General features: G+C 37.2%; 1 protein-coding gene and 1 pseudogene across 10 annotated transcripts in view; one reads left to right on the plus strand and one right to left on the minus strand.

The window, feature by feature from the left end:
• PDE4D (phosphodiesterase 4D) overlaps nucleotides 1-25,177 on the plus strand; it is a 1,549,195-nt gene that overhangs the window by 1,261,909 nt on the left and 262,109 nt on the right. The window lies entirely within an intron of this gene.
• LOC116554728 lies at nucleotides 24,928-25,046 on the minus strand (annotated as a pseudogene).

Genomic DNA, 25,177 nt, shown 5'->3' on the forward strand with positions numbered 1-25,177 from the left:
TACATGTGAAGATTTGTTATATGGGTAGACTCAGGTTATGGGGATTTGTTGTACATATTATTTCATCACTCAGGTATTAAGCCCAGTGCCCAATAGTTATCTTTTCTCCTCCTTTCCTTCTTCCCACACTCCCTGCTCAAATAGACCCCAGTGTCTGTTGTTTCCTTCTTTGTTTCCGTGAATTCTCATCAATTAGCTTCCATATACAAGTGAGAACACGCAGTATTTGGTTTTATGTTTCTGTGCTAATTTGCTAAGGATAGTAGCCTCCAGCTCTATCCATGTTCCCAAAAAAGACATGATCTCATTCTTTTTTATGGCTGCATAGTATTCCTTGGTGTAAATATGCCTCATTCTCTTTATCCAATCTGTCATTGATGGGTATCTAGGTGGATTCCATGTCTTTGTTATTGCAAATAGTGCTGCAGTGAACATGTGTGTGCCTGTGTGTGTCTTTATGGTAGAATGATGTATATTCCTCTGGGTCTATGTCCAGTAATAGAATTGCATAGTCAAATGGTAGTTCTGCTTTTAGCTCTTTGAAGAATTACCACACTGCTTTTCACAATGGTTGAACTAATTTACACTCCCACCAACAGTGTATAAGTGTTCCCTTTTCTCTAAAACCTTGCCAGCATGTTATTTTTTGACTTTTTAATAATAGCCATTATGACTGTTATGAGATAGTATCTTGTTTTGATTTGCATTTCTCTAATAATCAGTGATATTGAAGTTTTTTTCATATGCTTGTTGGCCACATGTATGTCTTCTTTTGAAAAGTGTCTGTTTATGTCTTTTGCCCACTTTTTAATGGAGTTGTTTGTTTTTCTCTTGTAAATTTGTTTAAGTTCCTTATAGATGCTGGACATTTGACCTTTGCCAGATACATAGTTTGCAAACATTTTCTCCCATTCTGTTTAACTCTGTTGATAGATTATTTGCTGTGCAGAAGCTTTTAAGTTTATTTAGATCCCATTTGTCAGTTTTTGCTTTTATTGTTATTTCTTTTGTTGTCTTTGTCATGAATCTTTGCCTCTTCCTGTGTTGAGGATGGTATTTACTAGGTCGTGTTCCAGGGTTTCTATAGTAGTGGGTTTTATATTTAAGTTTTGGGTTTTATATTTATATTCCATCTTGAATTGATTTTTGCATATGGTGAAAGAAAGAGGTCAGCTTCAATCTTCTGTCTATGGCTAGGCAGTTATCCCAGCACTGTTTATTGAATAGGGAGTATTTTCTCCATTGCTTGTTTTTGTTCAGCTTTGTTGAAGATCCAATGTTCCTAGGTGTGCAGTTTTATTTCTAGACTCTGTTCCATTGGTCTACTGCCTGTTCTTTTACCAGCACCATGCTGTTTTGGTTACTGTATCCTTGTATTATAGTTTGAAGTCAGGTAAGGTGATGCCTCCAGCTTTGTTCTTTTCGCTTAGGATTGCCTTAGCTATTCAGGCTCTTTTTTGGTTCCATGTGAACTTTAAAATAGTTTTTTTCTGGTTCTGTATTTCATAGCTTCTAACTACATTCTATTGTTGGAAATCTTTATATGTTATCCAAATAGGAAAACATTAATTTAAAATTCTTGTCATATACTCTACAAAATATTTATATTCAAGGCACGTTAACCATATGTATTTTTTTTTTTTTTTTTTGAGACAGGATCTTGCTCTGTCACCCAAGGTGGAGTGCAGTAGCTCAATCACAGCTCATTGCAGCTTTGACCTCTCATGCTTAAGCAATCCTCCCACCTCAACCTCATAAGTAGCTGGAACAGCAAGTGTGTCCTACCTGGCTGTTTTTTTTTTTTTTTAATTGCATTTTAGGTTTTGGGGTACATATGAAGAACATGCAAGATTGTTGCATAGGTACACACGTGGCAGTGTGATTTGCTGCCTTCCTCCACATCACCTAGATCTGGCATTTCTCCCCTTGCTATCTCTCCCCAACTCCCAACCCCCTGCTGTCCATCCCCTGGTTCCCCCCACAGACCCCAGTGTGTGATGCTCCCTTCCCTGTGTCCGTGTTTTCTCATTGTTCAATACCCGCCTATGAGTAAGAACATGTGGTGTTTGATTTTCTGTTCTTGTGTCAGTTTGCTGAGAATGATGGTTTCCAGGTTCATCCATGTCCCTACAAAGGACACGAACTCATTGTTTTTGATGGCTGCATAATATTCCATGGTGTATATGTGCCACATTTTCCCTGTCCAGTCTATCATCAATGGGCATTTGGGTTGGTTCCAGGTCTTTGCTATTGTAAACTGTGCTGCAATGAACATTTGTGTGCATGTGTCCTTGTAGTAGAACGATTTACAATCCTTTGGATATATACCAGTAATGGGATTGCTGGGTCAAATAGAATTTCTATTTCTAGGTCCTTGAGGAATCACCACACTGTCTTCCACAGTGGTTGAACTAACTTACACTCCCACCAACAGTGTAAAAGTGTTCCTATTTCTCCACATCCTCTCCAGCATCTGTTGTCTCCAGATTTTTTAATGATCGCCATTCTAACTGGCATGAGATGGTATCTCAATGTAGTTTTGATTTGCATTTCTCTAATGACCAGTGACGCCAAGCATTTTTTCATATGTTTGTTGGCCTCATATATGTCTTCTTTTGTAAAGTGTCTGTTCATATCCTTCGCCCACTTTTGAATGGGCTTGTTTGTTTTTTTATTGTAAATCTGTTTTAGTTCTTTGTAAATTCTGGATATCAGCCCTTTGTCAGATGAGCAAACTGCAAAAATTTTTTCCCATTCTGTTGGTTGCCGATTCACTCTAATGACTGTTTCTTTTGCTTTGCAGAAGCTGTGGAGTTTGATTAGGTCCCATTTGTCTATTTTGGCTTTTGTTGTCAATGCTTTTGGTGTTTTGGTCATGAAGTCCTTGCCTACACCTATGTCCTGAATGGTTTTGCCTAGATTTTCTTCTAGGGCTTTTATGGTGTTAGGTCTTATGTTTAAGTCTTTAATCCATCTGGAGTTAATTTTAGTGTAAGGTGTCAGGAAGGGGTCCAGTTTCTGCTTTCTGCACATGGCTAGCCAGTTTTCCCAACACCATTTATTAAACAGAGAATCCTTTCCCCATTGCTTGTTTTTGTCAGGTTTGTCAAAGATCAGATGGTTGTAGATATGTTGTGTTGCCTCTGAGGCCTCTGTTCTGTTCCATTGGTCTATATTTCTGTTTTGGTACCAGTACCATGCTGTTTTGATTACTGTAACCTTGTAGTATAGTTTGAAGTCTGGTAGTGTGATTCCTCCCGCTTTGTTCTTTTTGCTTGGAATTGACTTGGCTATGCGGGCTCTCTTTTAGTTCCATATGAAGTTTAGGGTGGTTTTTTCCAGCTCTGTGAAGAAGGTCATTGGTAGCTTGATGGGGATAGTGTTGATTCTGTAAAGTACTTTGGTCTCTATCGCCATTTTCACGATATTGATTCTTCCTAACCATGAACATGGAATGTTTCTCCATCTGTTTGTGTCCTCTCTTATTTCGTTGAGCAGTGGTTTGTAGTTCTCCTTGAAGAGGTCCTTTATGTTCCTTGTTAGTTGTATTCCTAGGTATTTTATTCTCTTTGTAGCAGTTGTGAATGGCAATTCATTCTTGATTTGGCTCTCTTTAAGTCTGTTATTGGTGTATAAGAATGCTTGTGATTTTTGCACATTGATTTTGTATCCTGAGACTTTGCTGAAGTTGCTTATCAGTTTCAAGACATTTGGGGCTGAGACGATGGGGTCTTGTAGATATACAATCATGTCATCTGCGAATAGAGGCAATTTGACTTTCTCCTATCCTAATTGAATACCCTTTATTTCTTTTTCTTGCCTGGTTGCTCTGGCTAGAAATTCCAGTACTGTATTGAATAGGAGTGGTGAGAGAGGGCATCATTGTCTAGTGCCAGATTTCAAAGGAAATGCTTCCAGTTTTTGCCCATTCAGCATGATATTGGCTGTTGGTTTGTCATAAATAGCTTTTATTATTTTGGGATATGTTCCGTCAATACCTAGTTTATTGAGGGTTTTTAGCATAAAGGGCTGTTGAATTTTGTCAAAGGTCTTCTCTGCATCAGTTGAGATAATCATGTGGTTTTTGTCTTTGGTTCTGTTTATGTGGTGCATTACGTTTATAGACTTGCATATGTTGAACCAGCCTTGCATCCCAAGGATGAAGCCTCCTTGATCATGGTGGCTAAGCTTTTTGATGTGCTGTTGCAATCGGTTTGCCAGTATTTTATTGAAGATTTTTGCATCTATGTTCATCATGGATATTGGCCTGAAGTTTTATTTTCTTGCTGGGTCTCTGCTGGGTTTTGGTATCAGGATGATGTTGGTCTCATAAAATGATTTGGGAAGGATTCCCTCTTTTTGGATTGTTTGGAATAGTTTCAGAAGGAATGGTACCAGCTCCTCTTTGTGTGTCTGGTAGAATTCCGCTGTGAACCCATCTGGACCTGGGCTTTTTTCGGTTGGTAAGCTCTTAATTGCTGCCTCAACTTCGGACCTTGTTATTGGTCTATTCAGGGTTTCAACTTCTTCCTGGTTTAGGCTTGGGAGGATGCAAGTGTCCAGGAATTTATCCATTTCTTCCAGGTTTACTAGTTTGTGTGCATAGAGTTGTTTGTAATAATCTCTGATAATGGTTTGAATTTCTGTGGAATCTGTGGTGATATCCCCTTTATCATTTTTTATTGCATCTATTTGATTATTCTCTCTTATTTTTTAATCTGGCTTATGGTCTGTCTATTTTGTTGATCTTTGTGAAAAACCAGCTCCTGGATTTATTGATTTTTTGAGGTGTTTTTTGTGTCTCTATCTCCTTCAGTTCTGCTCTGATCTTAGTTATTTCTTGTCTTCTGCTAGGTTTTGAGTTTTTTTGATCTTGCTCCTCTAGCTCTTTCAATCTTGATGATAAGGTGTCAATTTTAGATCTCTCCTTCCTTCTCATGTGGGCATTTATTGCTATATATTTTCCTCTAGACACTGCTTTAAATGTGTCCCAGAGACTCTGGCATGTTGTGTCTTCATTCTCGTTGGTTTTGAAGAACATCTTTATTTCTGCCTTCATTTCATTGTTTATCCAGTTAACATTCAAGAGCCAGTTGTTCAGTTTCCATGAAGCTGTGCAGTTGTGAGTTAGTTTCTGAATTCTGAGTTCTAACTTGATTGCACTATGGTCTGAGAGACTGTTTGTTATGATTTCCTTTCTTTTGCATTTGCTGAGGAGTGATTTACTTCCAATTATGTGGTCACTTTTAGACTAGGTGGGATGTGGTGCTGAGAAGAATATATTTTCTGGGGATTTGGGGTGTAGAGTTCTGTAAATGTCTATTAGGTTTGCTTGGTCCAGGTCTGACTTCAAGTCCTGATATCCTTGTTATATTTCTGTCTCATTGATCTGTCTAATATTGACAGTAGGTTGTTAAAGTCTCCCACTATTATTGTGTGGCAGTCCAAGTCTCTTTGTAAGTCATTAAGAACTTGCCTTATGTATCTGGGTGCTCCTGTATTGGGTGTGTATACATTTAGGATCGTTAGCTCTTCTTGTTGCATTGATCCTTTTACCATTATGTAATGTCCTTCTTTGTCTCTTTTGATGTTTGTTGGTTTAAAGTCTATTTTATGAGAGATGAGAATTGCAACTCCTGCTTTTTTTTTTTTTTTTTTTGGTCTCCATTTGCTTGGTAAATCTCCTTCCATCCCTTTATTTTGATCCTTTGTGTATCCTTGCATGTTAGATGGGTTTCCTGGATACAGCACACTGATGGGTTTTGGCTTTTTATCCAATTTGCCAGTCTGTGTCTTTTGATTGGGGCATTTAGCCCATTTACATTTAGGGTTAATATTGTTATGTGTGAATTTGATCCTGCCATTTTGATGCTAGCTGGCTGTTTGGCCCGTTAATTTATGCAGTTTCTTCATTGCGTTGATGCTCTTTACCATTTGGTATGTTTTTGGAGTGGCTGGTATTGGTTGTTCCTTTCTATGTTTAGTGCCTCTTTCAGGAGCTGGTGGTGATGAAATCTCTGAGTACTTGCTTGTTTGTAAAGGATTTTATTTCTCCTTCACTTATGAAGCTTAGTTTGGCTGGATATGAAATTCTGGGTTGAAAGTTCTTTTCTTTAAGAATGTTGAATATTGGCCCCCACTCCCTTCTTGCTTGTAGGGTTTCTGCTGAGAGATCTGCTGTGAGTCTGATGGGCTTCCCTTTGTGGGTAACCCAACCTTTCTCTCTGGCTGCCCTTAGCATTTTCTCCTTCATTTCAACCCTGATAAATCTGAGGATTATGTGCCTTGGGGTTGCTCTTATTGCGGAATATCTTTGCGATGTTCTCTGTATTTCCTGACTTGAATATTGGCCTGCCTTGCTAGGTTGGGGAAGTTTTCCTGGATAATATCCTGAAGAGTATTTTACAACTTGCATTCATTCTCTCCGTCACATTCAGGTGCACCTGTAAACGTAGATTAGGTCTTTTCGCATAGTCCCATATTTCTTGGAGACTTTGTTCATTCCTTTTTACCCTTTTTTTCTCTAATCTTTCCTTCTCATTTTATTTCATTGAGTTGATCTTCAGCCTCTCATACCCTCTCTTTTGCTTGGTCAATTCAGCTGTTCAAACTTGCGTATGCTTTGCCAAGTTCTCGTGTTGTGTTTTTCACCTCCGTCAATTCACTTATATTCCTCTCTAAGTTGTTTATCCTCGTTAGCATTTCATCAAATCTTTTTTCAATGTTCTTAGTTTTTTGCATTGGGTTAGAACATGTTCTTTTAGCTCAGAGAAGTTTCTTATTACCCACCTTCTGAAGCCTGATTCTGTCAATTCATCACACTCATTCTCCATCCAGCTGTGTTCCCTTGCTGGTGACGAGTTGTGATCTCTTGTCGGAGGAGAGGCGTTCTGGTTTTGGGTGTTTTCATCCTTTTTCTGCTGGTTTCTTCCCATCTTTGTGTATTTATCCACCCGTCGTCTTTGTAGTTGTTGACTTGCAGATTGGGTCTCTGAGTGGACATCTGGTTTGCTGATGATGAAGTTATTTCTGTTTCTTAGTTTTCCTTTTACCAGTCTGGCCCCTCTGCTGTAGGACTGCTGAGGTCCACTCCAGGCCCTGCTTACCTGGGGATCACCTGCAGCAGCTGCAGAACAGCAAGGGTTGCTGCTGGTTTCTTCTTCTGCTATCTTTGTCCCAGAAGGATACCTGCCACCTGGCTAGTTTTTAAAAAAATTTTTGTAGAGATAGGGCCTCCCTGTGTTGCCCAAGATAGACTCAAACACTCTGCCTGCTTTAGCCTCCCAAAGTGCTGGGATTAAAGGCATGAACCACCATGCCCAGCCCTCTTTTATTAAAATAGTTTTTATTATAAAGGCAATTTATGTGCAGTCTAGGTTTCTTTAAAAACTTAGAAAGAGACCAGACATGGTGGAATGCCTGAAATCCCAGCACTTTGGGAGGCCAAAGTGAGAGGATTGCTTGAAGCCTAGAGTTAGAGACCAGCCTGGCAACAAAGCAAGGTCCTGTCTCAATAATAATAATAAGCCAGACATGGTGGTGTATCCCTGTACTGCCACCTCTCAGGAGACTGAGGTGGGAGGATTGTGTGAGTCTAAGAATTCAGGGTGCAGTGAGCCATGATTGCACCACTGCACTCCAGCCTGGGTGACTGAGCAAGACTCAAACACACCACACACACACACACACACACACACACACACACACACGCACAACACATGTATAGAAAAAATAAAAATATAAATTACTCACAATCTCGGCACACTCCCAAATAATCACTGCTAATTCTTAGTTATTTTCTTCTATTCTTTTTCCAAGCAAGTATAGTACTAATAGCAATTACATGGATTGCACAGTTTTAATTCCCTGTTTTTTAAATTTAGCATTTTATCATGAGCATTTTTCCATATCCCTTAACATTATTTCAAACAGGATTTATATGTATACAAAATATTTTACCTTAAAAAGACTTCATAACTTATACATTTGCCAATTATTGGACACTTAGGTTGTTCCTAGCTTTTCCTGATTTAAAATTATCAGCAGGGAACATCTTTGAGCTGAAACCTTGGCTTATCTCTGATTATTTCCTTAGTAAAATAACTATGTCAAGTAATATGACTATTTTAAAACTCTAAATATATTTTACAAAAAAAATACTTCTGTAAAGTTTATACCAGGTTACACTGCAAGCCACATTGCTTGAGAGTTCTCATCTTACCGTACTCTCATAGGAATTTTTATCATTAAATAAAAAAAAATCTTTATCCACATATTAGGTTAAAATGGCATTTCAGTGTCATTTTACTTAACATTTTTGGACTACTAGTGTACGTGTTTTTTATGTGTTTGTTTGCCATTTGTCTTCTGTTAATTTTCTGTCTCTTCGCTTATTTTCTGTTGAGGTTGTATAGTTTTCCTCACTTTTTGCAAAAGTTCTTTAGGTATTAGGTAGCTGAGCCTTCTCCAGCTCACATTTATTGTAATTATGTTTTCAAATTTTGCATTCCCTTTTTACTTTTGTTCATGGCGTTTTATACTGTCAAATTTAATGATATTTTTTCTTTTGTAACTTCTTTCTTTGCTTTAACAATTTGAGGGCTTTTTGTCTTAACAGTAGATAAATATTCAGCTATATTTTCTGCATTTGTGATTTTTTTTTTACCTAATTCTTAATCTGTTGGAAATTTATTTTAATATAAGGCAGGGATACAAGTTTATTTTTTCCCAATAAATGTCTCAGGACCGTTTGTTACATGTGCCCTCCTTTGCTTATTGCTTTGTGTGACATATAAAATTTTATATATCATCTACCATGTGTAGACACCTCAGGTATAAATTACATTTTACAAATAATGTCACAATAGAAACAAGTAGATAAAAAAGAACTCTGGTACAGCCCACTGAGAGAAACATACTATATTACAGCTATAACAATTATGTAACTAAATTTCTATTTGCCTTCTAAATGTTTTTATTGCTTGTAGCCATTTGCTAACTCCTGAAGAAACTTCTACCTTTTCTTGTCCCAAGGAGTTGATTAATTACTTTTGTATGAGACAAAATAATAAAGATTGGAATCCAGAATGAGTCCTTCACTGGGGTGAAGCAGAGGCTGATGGGACTGGGAGGTAGGTGGGTAAAGTAATAGATGCAAGAGCAGGAACCACCCACCAGGCACTAGGAAAAGTTCCATCTGGCCAGACATACTGGCAATAGCGTGCCCTGACTAGTGTTTGGGGCAAAACATAACAGTCTCTTAACAAGCTGCTCAGAACGGGTAATTCTAAGACATTTGCCCAGGTGTGAACAGGACAACTTTTTGAGGTATGGAAATAAAATCATATTTTTTTTCTTATCCACTTACAAATTTTTTTCATGTATTTTGTAAAATAGATAATATTTTCATGTAATGGTGTAAGAACATAACTTATTAAAAATAAATATACATAATGGAGGTGCTTGCACTTTTTTTTTACTAATAGACATGATATCCAATAAAATTGGCAGTCACCAGTTGAGATCATGTGACTTCAGGAAGATCTGTACACCAACTTGCAGTTCATGGGTGGGACAGAAAGAGAGTAACTTAAGCCTGTATTGGAAGGTCAGGTGGACTGGGGTCTCAGGGAAGGAAGATAAGCATGGGGAATCAAGGCAGAAGCCAGTAATAATCAGAGAAAAGACATATGTTCAAGGTAACTGCAGCAGGGTGGTGAGGGGCTGGGCTGCTGAGTTTGTTTCTGCAGCAGGTGAGGTTCAAGTGATTGGCAACACTGGAAAGGAGAACGGGTTACAGAACCTATGGCCCAGGCTATGTTCAGCCATTTTCATTTGTCATTGTGCAAGTGTCTATTACATAATCAAGGGTACCCTTGATCAATAACATCTGGAGCCTACATTCTATTTCCATTTTTTTTAAGTCCACCAATAAGCAATTGTGCAGCGAATTTTATCAGTGTTAAAAGCTGTCGTATTCTGTCTAGTCAACCCATCCTCACCTTTCCTAAAGTGCCCATTGTGGAGGCTCTGGGAAATTGATATTGCCCCTAGTCTTGAGTTAAAATAGGCAAGGCCCCTTTTTTCTGTAAATTTTACTCAATAAATGCATAATTTCTGTGCATTAAATGGTGCCCACAATCATTGAAACTACTAGCTCACTTCCTAAAAATCAGCATTTTACTATGTGCTTTTTAATGTAAGATCATTCCCTAATTGAACAAGCATTACGTAATACGTGTCATTAATGTGTCATTAACTAGTTCAGTTAGCAAGGCCATGGAATAGATATTCCTATAAATCAACTACCTTTACAGTCACTAACTAACTGACTTGGTTTCATAGCATAGGCATTTATTTCAATTACACTGTGGTTCCTGTTATGATCAAATGAGATCATCTATGTGACATGATTTTGAAAACCATATTATAATAGTGGATGAATGAATACGTGTGTGGGTGTAGGTGGTTTACAGACAGAATGTGTAACACGGGCATGTAACTTGTAACTGAAACTTTTACAAAACCTAACTCATTCTCATTCTATAAAAATGTGTACATACACGTGCATATACACACACTGTGATAATGTATTTGTGTATTTGAGGTTTATAAATATTTAGTTTTAGAGTTCTGACAAGTAAAATAGTTTCACCTCATCTGGATAAAGATCAGCATCGGGAACTATAAAAATGGCCATGATTTCAAATTGTTGAATAATTTGATTGCATATTTACTTTTTAGTAGTATGTTGGCATGCACGTAGATCCAGCTTTCCTTTCAACAAACAGCGATGTAGAAGATTTCCTTAAATGGTTACTCTTTCCTCAGTAAGAGCAACCATATAAAAATTATAGACTTATTAGTCACCATAGTTGAAAGTATTGCATAAGGTTAACACAGTCCCCGTGTGGTGATATGTTTTTACGTCAGATTTATTAAGATCAGAGTTGGTTTTAACTACAGCAATGACACTGCTATTATTAAATAAGAGATGGAAGGCCTAATAGATAATTGTCTATTTCTTTCTAGACATTTATGTGTTTTTATTAGGATAATAAATGCAGGATTATCAGCATCATGATCATAGGGTTTTTTTTTGTTTGTTTGTTTTTGAGTAATATCCGTAATGGCAAGCTCATTTTATTTTATAACCTACCCACACACAGACCTACAGTGAAGCAAAACAGATGCTGAAATATGTTTGTTACCATTGGCTTTAAAGAAACTTCAGTGATGTTTGCCTCAATATTTTAAAAGAAAAAAGATTGGTACGTTTCTGAATAGATGTCACTGTGTCCTTCGAATGAAGCTAATACTACAGAAAAGAAATGGATTGTCTTGTCTTTTACCAGTGAACATTTTCACCTGAACAAAACCTATCAGGAAAAATAAAGGATTTTCAGAAGTGTAGTTGTTGTTGTTTAAGCAGATACTAGTTATTTCATCCTTACAAATATGTTATATATAACATGTTTATATATATATGTATATATTTCATCACAAACCAACATCCACAGAAACACACATGCTTGTTTGACTTCTTCCTTTATTCCTTGAAACACTTTTGAGAGACCTGAAATCATCCTATTTATATGGCTAGAGGGGTAAGGAATCAAGCTGACTTTTCCATTTTACAATGTGCCTGGGATTGTGTTCTGTATTTTAGTGGCATTTTCTCATTCAACCCCCCAAAGCCCTGCATGGCATAATATGGTCTACATTTACAGATAAGAAAAACAAGATGTGGAGAAGCTAAGAAATCCACCCAAAAGTACAAAGGTCCTGGCAGAGCCAGGATTGGATGCCAAGTATCAAGGTTCCAGTACCAATAGCCCTACATACACTCAATTATACAGAAAGTTTTAATGAGGCTGGGTTTGACAACTACATGATAAGTAGAAGCTTTTGATTGATAAGATTCTTCAAAAACTCAGAGGGTTTATTGCCAAGTTTATTTTCTCCTAGAAACATTTTTGTCATTGTTGTTGTTGTTGCTGGCACGGACAGTTATAAAAATAAATTAGAAGCAAACAGATAACAGTTTCTTGGCTGCCTTTATGTCTGTGAGCCTAACACAGCTCCCAGAAGGAAAAATATGCCGCAAGGAGGCTTATATGCTATTGCTTATTTAGGGATCCTTTGACCACTTATTTACAATATCCAGTTACAGCCATGCTACTTTCCTTTTTGGGCAAAAGCACATATTCGCTTGACCATTATTTTGGCGGAAGCTGACATTGCCTGTCACTTCCAACATGTCCTTGTGTACCCGAGCTCATAATTGCAGCATTTGAGCTTGGAGCTCCCCTAACAATACAATTATCGCCAAATTTACCATCATTGGGAACATTGGTGAGGCCTGCTTCAGAGGCCTCTTTGTCATATTGCAGATATGCTTCGCCTTGCATCATAAATGCATTTCTAAAAGTAGTTTCCTATTGAGTTATTTCGTAATAACATATTTTCTAACTACAAAATACACGTTCATTGTGGACAAATTTGGAACTTCAGAAAATTTCCAATAAGTATTCCAATATTTATTTATATTTTATAAAATATAAATACATAACCTGTCATTGCAGCATCCAGGGATAGCCATCATTAAAACGTGTTGGTTTACTTCCTGTATAACCCTTTAAAGCATATATACATGCATTCCCCACATACTTACACAGACACACACACATATACACATGCGCATATATATATATATACATTTTTATGGTTATATATATCCTATTGTTGTATACCAGATGAATATCAGGACTATATATATATTTTTAAATTTTTTTAAATATTCGTTTATTTTTTATTATTTTTTGGAGACAGAGTCTTGCTCTGTCACCCAGGCTGGAGTGCAGTGGCGTGATCTTGGCTCATTGCAACCTGCGTTTCCTGGGTTCAAGCGATTCTTGTGCCTCAGCCTCCTGAGTAGCTGGGATTACAATTGTACGCCACCACACCTAATTTTTGTATTTTTAGTAGAGTCAGGGTTTCGCCATGTTGCCCAGACTGGTCTCGAACTCCTGGCCTCAATTGATCCGCCCACCTCAGCCTCCCAAAGTGCTGAGATTATAGGCATAAGCCACCAGTCCTGGCCTGTATATATATATATTCTTTTTTATTCTGCATTGTTCACTTGACAGTTTTAAGAAGGATTTTCCCATATCTGTTAGGATTCTAGAAAAATCTGATATTCTAATGGTGGCATAGGAATCCATTTTACTTATAACAAAATGATTTATTTAATATTTAGCAATTCTCTCATTGTTGGGCATTTTAAATTTTCCTCTTCTTTCTCTATTATAAATAGTGCTTCACTAAGCATCTTTGTAGAAATATTAATCTATATCTCTGGTTAATTACTTTGACAAAATTTTTGAAAATGTTATTACTGGGTCAAAGAGTTTAAATGGTTTCAAACTTGTCGAGACATACTAAATATACTTCGAGATAGTTTTTAAAACAAATTATAACCCTACATTAAAAAAAAAAAAATTCTGGTGGCTCACGCCTATAATCCCAGCTCTTTGGGAGCCCAAGGCAGGCAGATCACCTGAGGTCAGGAGTTTAAGAGCAGCCTGGCCAACATGGCGAAACCACGTCTCTACTAAAAATAAAAAAATTAGCTGGGCATGGTGGCACATACCTGTAATACCAGCTACTTGGGAGGCTGAGGCAGGAGAATCACTTGAACCTAGGAGGCGGAGGTTGCAGTGAGCTGATATCTCACCATTGCACTCCAGCCTGAGCAACAAGAGTGAAATTTCGTCTTAAAAAAAAATTCTTTAAAGAAATTTTATAGAGAATCCTCATTTTTAGAAAGAGCAAACATTATATATTTATTAATATGTAACTCTGGAGTTTTGTAAAATTTTGTCTAGTTAGACACTTATGAATGGGAAATTGAGGCCCCAGTTCCATGTAAGAGACAAACAAAAAAAGCTGGCCAAAAGCAGGTACATTTCTATGATCAATTAAGAAGAAAAACAGTTGAGTCTTCTGTTGAAATGATTTTGATAGCTGGGGTGATTTTCGATGGGGGAATATGTTACTGTTTCTCTTTAATGTTGTGATATATTTTTGCTCTTACATGACTCTGTAGTAAAAACAGGAATCGTATTACTCAACCTTGTTCATGTAGCAATATCAGGCTGTGAAATTCATATTGCTCAGACAGTGGTTCTCCAACTATGATGTAGGTAGGAAATACTGCGCCTGCGGTCTCTTAAATGTAGAGTCCTGAGCTTCATTCCTAAGACCCCGATTCATTTGCTTTAGATAACACCAAGAGCTATTCATTTTTAACAAGCACCCCAGTTAATTCTAAGGCAGATGGTCCAAGGCCATATTGTGAGAAAAGCCAGTACAATGATGGAGAATTCTGACTTTAATACTTTGACAATGGATCTACATCTGTCTGTAAGTTATTTAACTGCTCACTGCCTCCGTTTCCTCATCTATAAAGGAGGGAAGAAAATGCCAGTCTCCTCCACCTGGGATTCTTGTGAGGATTAAATGAAATAAGCCATGCAAATGAATTTAACCCAGTCTACAGCATACAGTAAATAATAAATGAAAACCCATTATTATTACTGTTGTCACTAGTATTCATATTGACATCATTATTTTTGCATTGGAAAATGTAAATGTACAATTTTAAATGATTAGCATTGTTGCTGGATTACTGATTGCAATTTGTCCTGCTGTCTTTTCTGACATTGCTAAATTTCTTTTACTTAAATATTGTCCTTATTTTTCTCTTGTTCCCACCCATGCACACCAGTGGAGTTGAAATTGAGTTGAGATCAAATGTAGCAGGTGTTACTCAGAGAATTTGGTAAGACTAGTTGAAAAAGGATCAATGAAACTTTATCAAAAGTAAAATATTGGTTATCCCAGTCACCTGCTTAGATAACCCATTAGGAAGGGTGAGGTTCTCCAGGCCACCATAGAGCTATAATCTGCACCTTGTATCAGCCACAGCAAGTAATTGCACAGTAAATTTCCTCTCACCTAGTTTAACAGTAAAACCTGTTAAAAAAACATGGAGGGGGCTGAGCATAGTGGCTCACACCTGTAATCCTAGCACTTTGGGAGGTGGAAGTGGGTGGTTTGCCAGAGCTCAGGAATTCAAGACCAGCCTGGACAACACAGTGAAACCTAGTCTCTAATAAAATAGAAAAAATTAGCTGGGCATGGTGCTGCGCACCTGTAGTCCCAGCTACTTGGGAGGCTGAGGCAGGGGAATTGCTTGAACCTGTAAGAGGGAGGTTGCAATAAGCCGAGATCGTGCCGCTGCACTCCAACCTGGGCAACAGAGCAAGACTCTGTCTCAAAAAAAAAAAAAAAAAAAACCATGGAGGGTGTTTTATTTTGTTTTGTTTTTGTTTTCTTTTGTTTTGTTTTTTTTGAGATGAGATCTCATTATGTTGCACAGGCTGGAGCACAGTGACTATTCATAGGTCTGATCATGGTACACTATAGACTCAAACTCCTGTGCTCAAATGATCCTCCCATGTCAGCTTCTTGAGTAGCTGGGACTACAGATGTAACCCACCATGCCTGACCATGGAGTTCTTAAAAATGGATATTGACATACATGTATAGAAGATTCATTCAATAAATAGTTATCATATTCCTAGACTTGGTATGAGAACCATGCTAGGTATTGGAAATACAGAAATGAATATATTAATATTAAAATCACTTAATTCAGCTGTTCCCTGTGATAATCTTTCTGAAACAAAGCAAAACAATACAGAATCTTTAGGCACTATTCAATTTGTGGCTACTTCCTCCTAAAGATTAATGTATCTGAACTTGCTGGCTGCTAGATATTTTAGTCATTTCAAAATGTACTGATTTGGCTAAAGAATCTACTTTGACTAAAATAGGGTACCTTAAAGCACAAGTCAAGTGTGTTGAGAGCAAATACAATATCAGCAAATATCTGTAAAATCCCCAGAGAAAAGTCTTCTCAAAGGCCTACTTATTTCAAGTCAAATTTAGTTAAACTACATAACTTAGACAGTCCCCTGAGTATCAGTGGAATTTATCCCAGAGCTGTGACTTTGTCAAGCTAAGTTATCCTTTCTCCTGACCTTTGGAAAGAGGCAGCATTTATTGTTTTGTGTGTGTCCTTAAGCTGGGTGCTTAGCAAATATTCTCTCATTAAAACCTAAAACAGCCTTTTCTTACACCTAGAACCTTGTAAAAAAATATGTCAGGAACAGGATGATCACCTTATAAGGCGCAGGCAGCCAAGAAGCTGTTTTCTTTTTCAGTCAAGTGTAGAGAGCATCCATGATGCCAAGTTCTTGGCTGTGGCTGGTACAGGCGGGTGCAGTAGGAGGCATAGTTGCTACTCCTCAGAAAGAACAGGGACATGGCTGGACCCATTGTCCTTCTTACTCTGGGCCAGGCAGGGTAGCAGACCTAGTTGTTGAATGCCCCTTTATTGATAGTTATTTAACTTCCATAGGATCTTGTTTTTATGGTAGGCAGATTGTCCTTAATTGGTTTGAACTTTGTCCTCTTTTCATAGCAGAAATTCTTAATCTGCTGTCCACAAATAAGCTTTGGAGATCTGCTTACCTCCCTTAAAATAACAAAAATGTACAGCATTTAGTAAGTGTCACACAGTGTGCTGAACACTTCACATGCTTTATCTCCTCTAAACTTAATAACGACTCATCACATCGGTACTGTTTTTATTCCCATTTTGAAAATGAAATTTAAAGAGATTAAATGATATGAAGAAGGTCACAAAACTATATAGCAGTAGAGTCATGATTTTAGGCCAGACTATCTAACTCCAAAGCCCTTAGCTTAACCACTAGGCTATACTGAACTTTATGGAATTACATCCAAAAAGGGTGTGTGTGTGTGTGTGTGTGTGTGTGTGTGTGTGTGTGTGTGTTTATGAATTTTTCTGAAGACTTACATTTCCAAAGATTTATAAGTCATCTGATTCTTAAAGCAGTCTCTTATCTCCAAAATTTGAAACCCTTTGCAACAGGGTGGCTATATTTATGAACTTTTATTAGAATGACCTAAACAGATAAAATGTTCTCCTGAGTCCAGAGCAGGGTCTAAACTTATTGGGATACTATACTCGTGTGATCAACTGAATCACTTGGTTAGTTAACTAGAAGATCTGCAGGTTTTGAGCCGAGCTTAGCGCTTTACAGACATGTGCCATTCATTTGTCACCTATACCACTCATCCAATATTCAAAGAACTATGAAGGCCGAAGGAAAATAAATGGGTGAACACAGGTGCAAAGAAATCATAAATTTGAAGCATTCTATTTAAAATTATCAACTGTTGCTAAAACTGGCATGTTACTCCAAACATCAATTGCAATACGCTATTCAATAAGGGTTTTCAACTAGTTTATAATAGGTAAATTGCTCCTTTCAAAAAAGCCAGTCACATCCTCTCTCTACTCTGACAAAGTCATAGTCACATAAAATAATGGTCCTAGAGTAAATATAATAACAGAATTTTGTTCTGATAGAGACTGTAAGTATACTAATACCCCCATTAAAAATATAGGTAGGCTGCCTGAATGAGAAGGTTGTGTCATGGCTGTTAGTTTCAATAACTGAAAGGATTGACAGAGATTATTGCATTAGTGCCTCACTGGCCTCAAGATGCATGCAATGAGTAAAATTAAGACCATCTTATTAAAATACCAAAGCAATGTATAAGAAATTCTCATGTATTAAAGGGGAAAGAAGAAAAAGGAATTTCACATTTGCTGAGCATGTACTACTTTCAAAACTCTGTTCTAGGTGCTTTCATATTCATTAACTCATTTTAATATGTGATTGCTTTATAATCCTTTTTGAATAAGTGTGGAATGTTTCAGGCTCAGAGAGGGTCCCCTAGCTGACAAGTAACAGAGCCTGTTCAAATTCAGATCTGATTTCAACATGCATGTTGTTTTTGCTATGACTTGATGCTTTAGAAACTAAATGGCATTTGGGAACCTAGAGTTAAAGCATCAGTATTTTACTAAGGGGCCATTGGATCATTGACAGGCAACAAATTATAATGGATAAAAATACAAATTTCAGGCAAGTCACCTCTCTTAGCACCATTGCTTAATGTGGAATAGTGATAAAAGTCAATTGAGACAATGGATGTGAGATGCTGAAAATAGCACATTCTCTGTTGTTATCTATCGTGATTATTGTGTTACCCTTGGAAAAAGGCCCATGGAACGGTGGCAGCTGTGCCCCCTGGACAGTGAACCACCAACCTAAAGATTGTCTGGGCAGGCTCGCCTTCAGGAGTTCATGCATGTCAGCTCTAATTCTGTCCAGAATTCAGTGGCAGAGAGCAGAGTTGAGGAGAGTTTCAAAGGTAGTAAGGTCTTCGGTGAGGAGGCATTTCAGCAAAGTGATTCATGTTGTCAACGCTATTAAAGATGTTGAAGGACAGACTTTCTACCTGAGACATCAACTAAAGTTTGAAGCTTCAAGGAGAAGGCATAGTTCTATCAACAGACAGCAGTACAGCACCAACACTTAAACCCTATGTGGTAGATTTAAATGCTGAGCCCTCAAAATCATTTGCCTGTTTTACTTTAGCTCTAGCAAAGGGGTAGGGAAACCCTTCTTCTTTCGTCCCTCTCCCATGTTTGCTGTTGCTTAAGCAGTATTTATTTTGGTAACAGGAATACCTAGCCTTACCACTTAATCTCCACCATTCCAAAGAAAATCTTTCTGAGGTCATCTTAACGTCATCTCTATGAAATAAATATCTCAGGTTTCTCGTTATTCCCAAGGACACTGACCTCACGTTTCATATTGTCTTAAAGTCAAAAGTACCTTTGTTCTTAACTCACACCACGTATGTATGAGACTGGGATACGAGAGAGATTGTTACATCTTGCTTGATATGTTTTGGCATTACAGGTAGTGTAGGTTTTGTTATTACAGTTTAACTTTCAAAATGTGTATGAGATTTCTCGGGTGAAATAGAACCTTTGATGTGCTGTTCCAAAGGATAGCTATGATTCAGAGGAATCATTTCTAAAAGATGGCACTCTTTCTCCTTCCAGTTCTTCTGTTCATTAGCAGGGCCGGGGAACGGAAGAGGCAGTTTTTGTTATTTCAAATGAGAGCATCAAAGATCAAAGTCCAAGCTGCTCAACAAAAGTCAAATGACCTTTTTTCCTACTCCATTCATAAATACACAAGAGCTGATGTTTCATTATGTTTAAATACAAAATGCACACTCCTACTGTGTTTTCTTTATATGTGAGTGTGGAATATGTATTTGAAGAATTGCGTGTTCTTCAAATGCTCATCTAATCACTGTTACCTACTCATCCAAATACAAATGACAAGGTCTCAGTTTACTGTTGTTCTTTTTTTTTACAAGAATTGTCAATTTTGGTTGAGAAACACAAAGGACAAATATGTCATTATTTGCTAACCATGCCTATTATTAGTTTTGTGCCTTCATAATGTAAGTAAATAGCCACAAATACATGGCGCTTATCACACACCAGGCATGATTCTGAATGGCATTTTCTCCATGTTATTGAAGAAGAGACTAAGGCATGGAGAGAGTAACTTGGCCAAACTCACAAGGCTAAAAAGGCAGAGAATCAGGTTTTCAACTCAGATTGCCTAGACCCTGTGTTCTTAACTATCATCATATAATGTCTCTCTTACTGTTTCTCACTGAAGATGACCGAGATTAAAATCTCAGGAATAAATATACCCTCCACAGGTAGGCATATGCATAGACTTCACATGTAATGAATAACAAAATGACTGCCTTTCACATAAAGTTATGAAGCAAACATATCATGAGTACTTTGTGCACACACTGATTAGAACACATTACACATTTCATATCATTGAGTTCACACACACACACACACACACACACCACTATATGAGGGCAATATGATTTTTCCATGTGATAAAGAAGGAAAGGGAAGTTCAGACAGATTAGGTGAACTATCCAACATTGTTCAGATAGCAAGTAACAGATTTAAGATGCAAACATAGACCAGAGACCGTTATTTCAGACCATGATGCCTTTTCTCACCAGTTATTCATTCACTTAATTGCTTCATATACATTTACTGAGTACCTGCTATCTGTCAATGTCTTGTAAATCAATGTTGGAAAATCAGAAGATTTGAATTCACAGCATCTAGGTTCATATCTCAGCTCCATCATTAATGAGCAAACCAGTAAGCCTCTCATCATTAACCAAACCAATAAACCTCTCATCATCATTAACCAGCAAACCAGTTTGCAGTTTCATTATCAAGAAAATGGTTTGACAAAAAATATTTATTTCACAGAAATGTTATGAAGCGCAAATAAAATAATGGATGTATAGAAATTGGCAAATGGTCAAGCAAACATGAATGCTAATTTTATTATTATGAGTAAAGTAAATGATATAGAGACCCCCAACCTCAAATAGCTGGGGAGGGGTAGCTGATAAGGGGAGAAATGTGTCTAAAGTCAGTTGTAACACCCTGAGATAATGCTTGATTGAGAGTGTGAATAAGATGCTTGGAATTGTGGAAGGAAGAACTGGAGGTCATATTACACATTTCTTACTACATATTAAGCTTTGAAAAGTAAGACTTATTTCATGAGGCAGAAATTGGTAGGATCTGAAACTTCATTACCTGTAAAATATATTACAGGAGTGAGAAGAGTGTGACCAGAAATATCTTTGGAGGGGCCAGAAACAAGACTTAAAGGGAATTGGGACCCGATTTTAAAGTAACCTAAGTGCCACGTTAAAGAATCCACTTTTATCGGCAAGAGTAGTTATTCAAGGTAGTAAAATAATCACATTTTCCAACCGCCTCAAGCTATCTCCTTTTCCTTCCTTCTTTTCTTCCTTCCTTTTTCCTTTCTTCCTTTCCTTCCTTCCTTCTCTCCCTCTCTCCTTTTTTCCCTTCTTTCTCCTTCCCATTTAACCACACACAAAATTCCAACAATAGTGTAGAAAGTAGTGTTGAGGAGTTGGGCATGTGGGCAGGGACACCACCAAGGAAGCTGATTTGATATAACCTGCTGACGACAGCTTTGGCCCTTCTCACCCTCCCTCCCAAGTAAGCACAGCGTAGAGGAATATGAGCAGTCAGGAATGTTGCAATCAGGAATGCTGAAGCTAGAAGGGACGTAAGCAAGTCTGACGTTCCCAACCTGACAACACATCAAATAGCTATGACAGCCTTTGAAAGTAGAGATTCTGGGATCCAGCTTCAGCTTTACTGACACAGAGTATCCAAAAGGAGACCTACGAATCTGTATTTTTAAAAGCCTCTCCAAAGTGATGTGTAGACCAGTAATTGAAAAGGATAATTTCTTTAGTTTTTGATGAAGTAACTAAGTCCCAGAGAAGTCAAGAGGCTTGCCAAAATCACAACGAGGTAGTAGCAGGGTCAGAACTCAAACTCAAGGCTCCCAATTCATAGCTCAGCATCAGTTCTTATCTTGGTGTTAAATACATTACTGCTCATGGACAGTGATCACAAAAGCAGGGAGGGAGAGAGGGTGGCAAGGGTCAAAAAATACCTATCGGGTCCTGTGTTCACTACTTGGGTGACAGGATCATTAGAAGCTCAAACTTCAGCTTCATGCAATATAGCCATGTAACAAAATTGCACGTGGACCCCTGGATCTAAAATTTAAAAATCAATAAATAATACAAAAGAAATACATTCCTGTTTTTCTCAAATATTCTTCAGAATATTAAGTGGGAATCCCTTTGTTTTACAAAGCTGGTCTCATATGTTTAAGTAAATTTAACCAGATAGTTGTTTTCTGCATCTTCCTCTAAGTATTAACAAACATTTACCATAGATTATAAAGCATTATAATATTGTTAGGATGATTAACAAGATTACCAAAGTGAAGGACTCTTGTTACAATCCTTTTTCCAGCTTTTTCATTCTACTATTTAGAGACATGTAAACACATCTATTCATTTCAGCAAAATGGCATGTTCCACACAAAGGTTTTGAACATTGTGCTTAGCTAGACAATATCTCTACTGAGTGCGCATAGGGGGCATTAAAATAAGTATTTCTCTTTGTTTCAAGTTTTATGAAATTAGAAGTAATCCATTTGTTCAATTCTTCATTTAAATATTTAATCCAAAGAACCGAAGATTTGAGATTGAGTCATAATCCAGACATTGAAATCTATAAGAGACTTTAGGCACATCATTGCCCTCCTTCCTGAGTTTCAGATTTTTCTTCAGCAAATAAGGGTAAAAATCCACACTCCCAGATCCACCACCTACTGCCCAGGGTCACTGTGTAAATTCCATTGAACAATGGCTGTGAAGGGGCTCAGAAAAGACCTGCTTGTGAGGGCAGGAGAAGCGCAGGAAGAAAAGGCTTTAGGGAGGAGTTCTTTGGTCTCCCCCAGCACAGGCTATCTGACCATCAGGGTCACAGATGGAACTCTTTGTGGACATGGCAAGTGAGAAAGCACCCAAGGTGCCCTGAGAGATTATTTTCATGTATTCTGAAAGGCCACATACTTCCGTGGGATTAGTGGCATATGTGGTAAGGAAACTCATAATTACATTGCAAGTTTAAAGTACAGCTCTGTAGGAAGAAGCTGAGAGCAGAAAAAGCATAGATGTGGTTTGGATATTTTTTTTCCTCTCGTCAAATTTAAGTTTTGAATTTTACAAAAAAAGAAAAAGAATGCTGAAAGAGTCATATTTTAAGATTTCTAAAAGGCTTAAAGACATTAAAAAAAAAAAGCAAAGATGATACCTATGCTGAATGCTTATTAAAAAAAAAAAAACTTTGACTTGGGTTTCATGAAGTACAGGCATGTGCTCACTCTGTAATTCTCAAAGACTATTTTCAAAATTTGGTCAAATTAAATTTCAAAGGTCAGCAAAGTGTATAATCATGTTTAGGTTTGTTTTTTCCCCTAAGTTTAAAAAACTGACATCTATTCTTTTTTTAGACTTCTTAATGTATGAAAAAAGAGTAAAAGTTATCTTACAACATATATTTTTCTGTAAAAGTAGCTACTTTTAAAATTAAATTATTTACCAGGGGTATTCATTTCATATAATCAGGCTGGAGATGGAGGTTCTATTTACATATTTACATTATTGTGGTACAGTATAGTACTAAATATTTTACAGGCCAGCAATCAAAAGAATTACAGTTGCTAATAGGAAACCCTAAATCTGAGGATTCTGGCATGACTGTGTATAGCTGGTTGGAAAAATCTTTGCTGAATTGAACGGCTTTCTCATTAGAGATGGCCTTGTTTACCCTGTACTTAGAGTTCTGTGTGCCATTTTGGACTCCTCATTGAAAAAGCATAAATCATTTTTTAAAGGAGGATAAGTGGGAAATAAAATGGAAGCCAAGATTATATGTAATAAATTCTACAAAAAAAGAAAAAAGACAAAATACACATAGTTGAATATCATAATCTATCCAGAAAATAGATGAAGTGGCCCAAAAATGGATGAATGTATTCAAATATTTGAGAAATATTATTTCATTAAAATGAGAAGAATTTTAAGGCTGAAGAAGTAAAACTTGATTTTTTAAAATTTGAGAATATAGTTAATGTTAAAGAGGGTCAGCAAAGAACATTGCTTCTCAACTTGAGATTATTAGAGCAGAGGTCAAATGCCTTTAGAAAACAGCATGCTGTGGACCTGGCAAGTCAACAGGATTTATGAACAGCCTCACCATGAGTTTGGTCATTCTGAGGGTAAAGAAAATCCCAACTTAATTTTGGAATGAAGATCAATGTGACTACTACCATCCTTATGTCTTCTCAATGAACTTCATGATTCCTCCCTGGCTGGTGAGAGTAGGTAGTTGATGAGCATTTGTGGAATAGATAGGTGACTCTTTTCTGTGAATTACTCTGTCACTTTCAGGATCTATTCATCCTTTGAGTTTGATATCTAAGGTGGCAATGAAATATTTCTTATACCAGAAATGCACTGAAGCTCAGAGGAGGGCTGAAATTTTAGGAGGGTGCTATATCAGCAAAAGGATGCCCCAGGTGATATCCTTTCCTTCTAGAGAGGAACATTTGGCTCTAGGAGGGCATTTAGTCTATGAGTTCAGAACAGGAATGGTCTTAGGCATCTGATCCAACCTGTAACATTCCCAGTCTGAACCAACTCACCCTGATTCCATTGCAAATGAGCTAGACAACAGTGAAGAGTGGTTCTAGTCTAGTTTTGGATAAACTGTGAAATATTTCAAGAATTTTTCTATAGGCTCTCAACCATTTCCCTAGAAATGTGCACATTCAAAATGTCATTTTGTTTTGCAATACCATTTTGAATAAGACAAGCCTAGTTTTTTTGTTGTTTTTTAACATGTTAAAATAATTGATTCACAATATTTGTACATAGGATAATGGGATATTTTGTTACATGCATAGGATGTATAATGACCAAGTCAAATTATTTTGGGTATCTACCACCTTGGGCATTTAGCATTTCTATGTATTGGAATAATTTCAATTACTTTCTTCTGGCTATTTTGAAATATATAATACATTATTCTTAACTATAGTCTCCCAGCTCTGCTATCACACACTGTAACTTATTTCTTCCATCTAACTCTATGTTTTCATACATTAGGCAATCTCTCTTCATTCTCCTCCTCTTCTGAGGCTCAGGCAACTATCATTCTATTACCTTCCTGAGATCAACTTTTTTCAACACCCACTTATGAATGAGAACATGCCATATTTGTGTTTCTATACCTGGCTTATTTCACTTAACATTCAGTTCAATCCATGTTGCTGAAAATGGCAGGATTTTATTCTTTTTTTGGTTGAATAGTATTCCATTGTGTGTGTATATATATACACACTACATTTTCTTTTTATTTTTTTACTTTTTATTTATTTGTTTACTTCTTAAAGCCTATAGCTCCCAGGATTCCTAGGCAGTCTCCCATCCAAATACTAACTAGGCCTACCCCTGCTTAGCTTCTGAGATCAGACAAGATCGGGCGCGTTCAGAGTGGTATGGCCAGAGACACACTACATTTTCTTTATCCGTTTGTTAGTTGATGGATATTTTGGTTGATTCAATGTGTTAGCTATTGTGAATAGTGCTGCAATAAGCATGAGGGTTCAGGTATCCCTTTGACGTACAGATTTCCTTTCCT

Source organism: Sapajus apella, unplaced genomic scaffold, assembly GCF_009761245.1.
Source record: "Sapajus apella isolate SASKATOON/1434 unplaced genomic scaffold, GSC_monkey_1.0 scaffold1, whole genome shotgun sequence".
Taxonomy (NCBI): domain Eukaryota; kingdom Metazoa; phylum Chordata; class Mammalia; order Primates; family Cebidae; genus Sapajus; species Sapajus apella.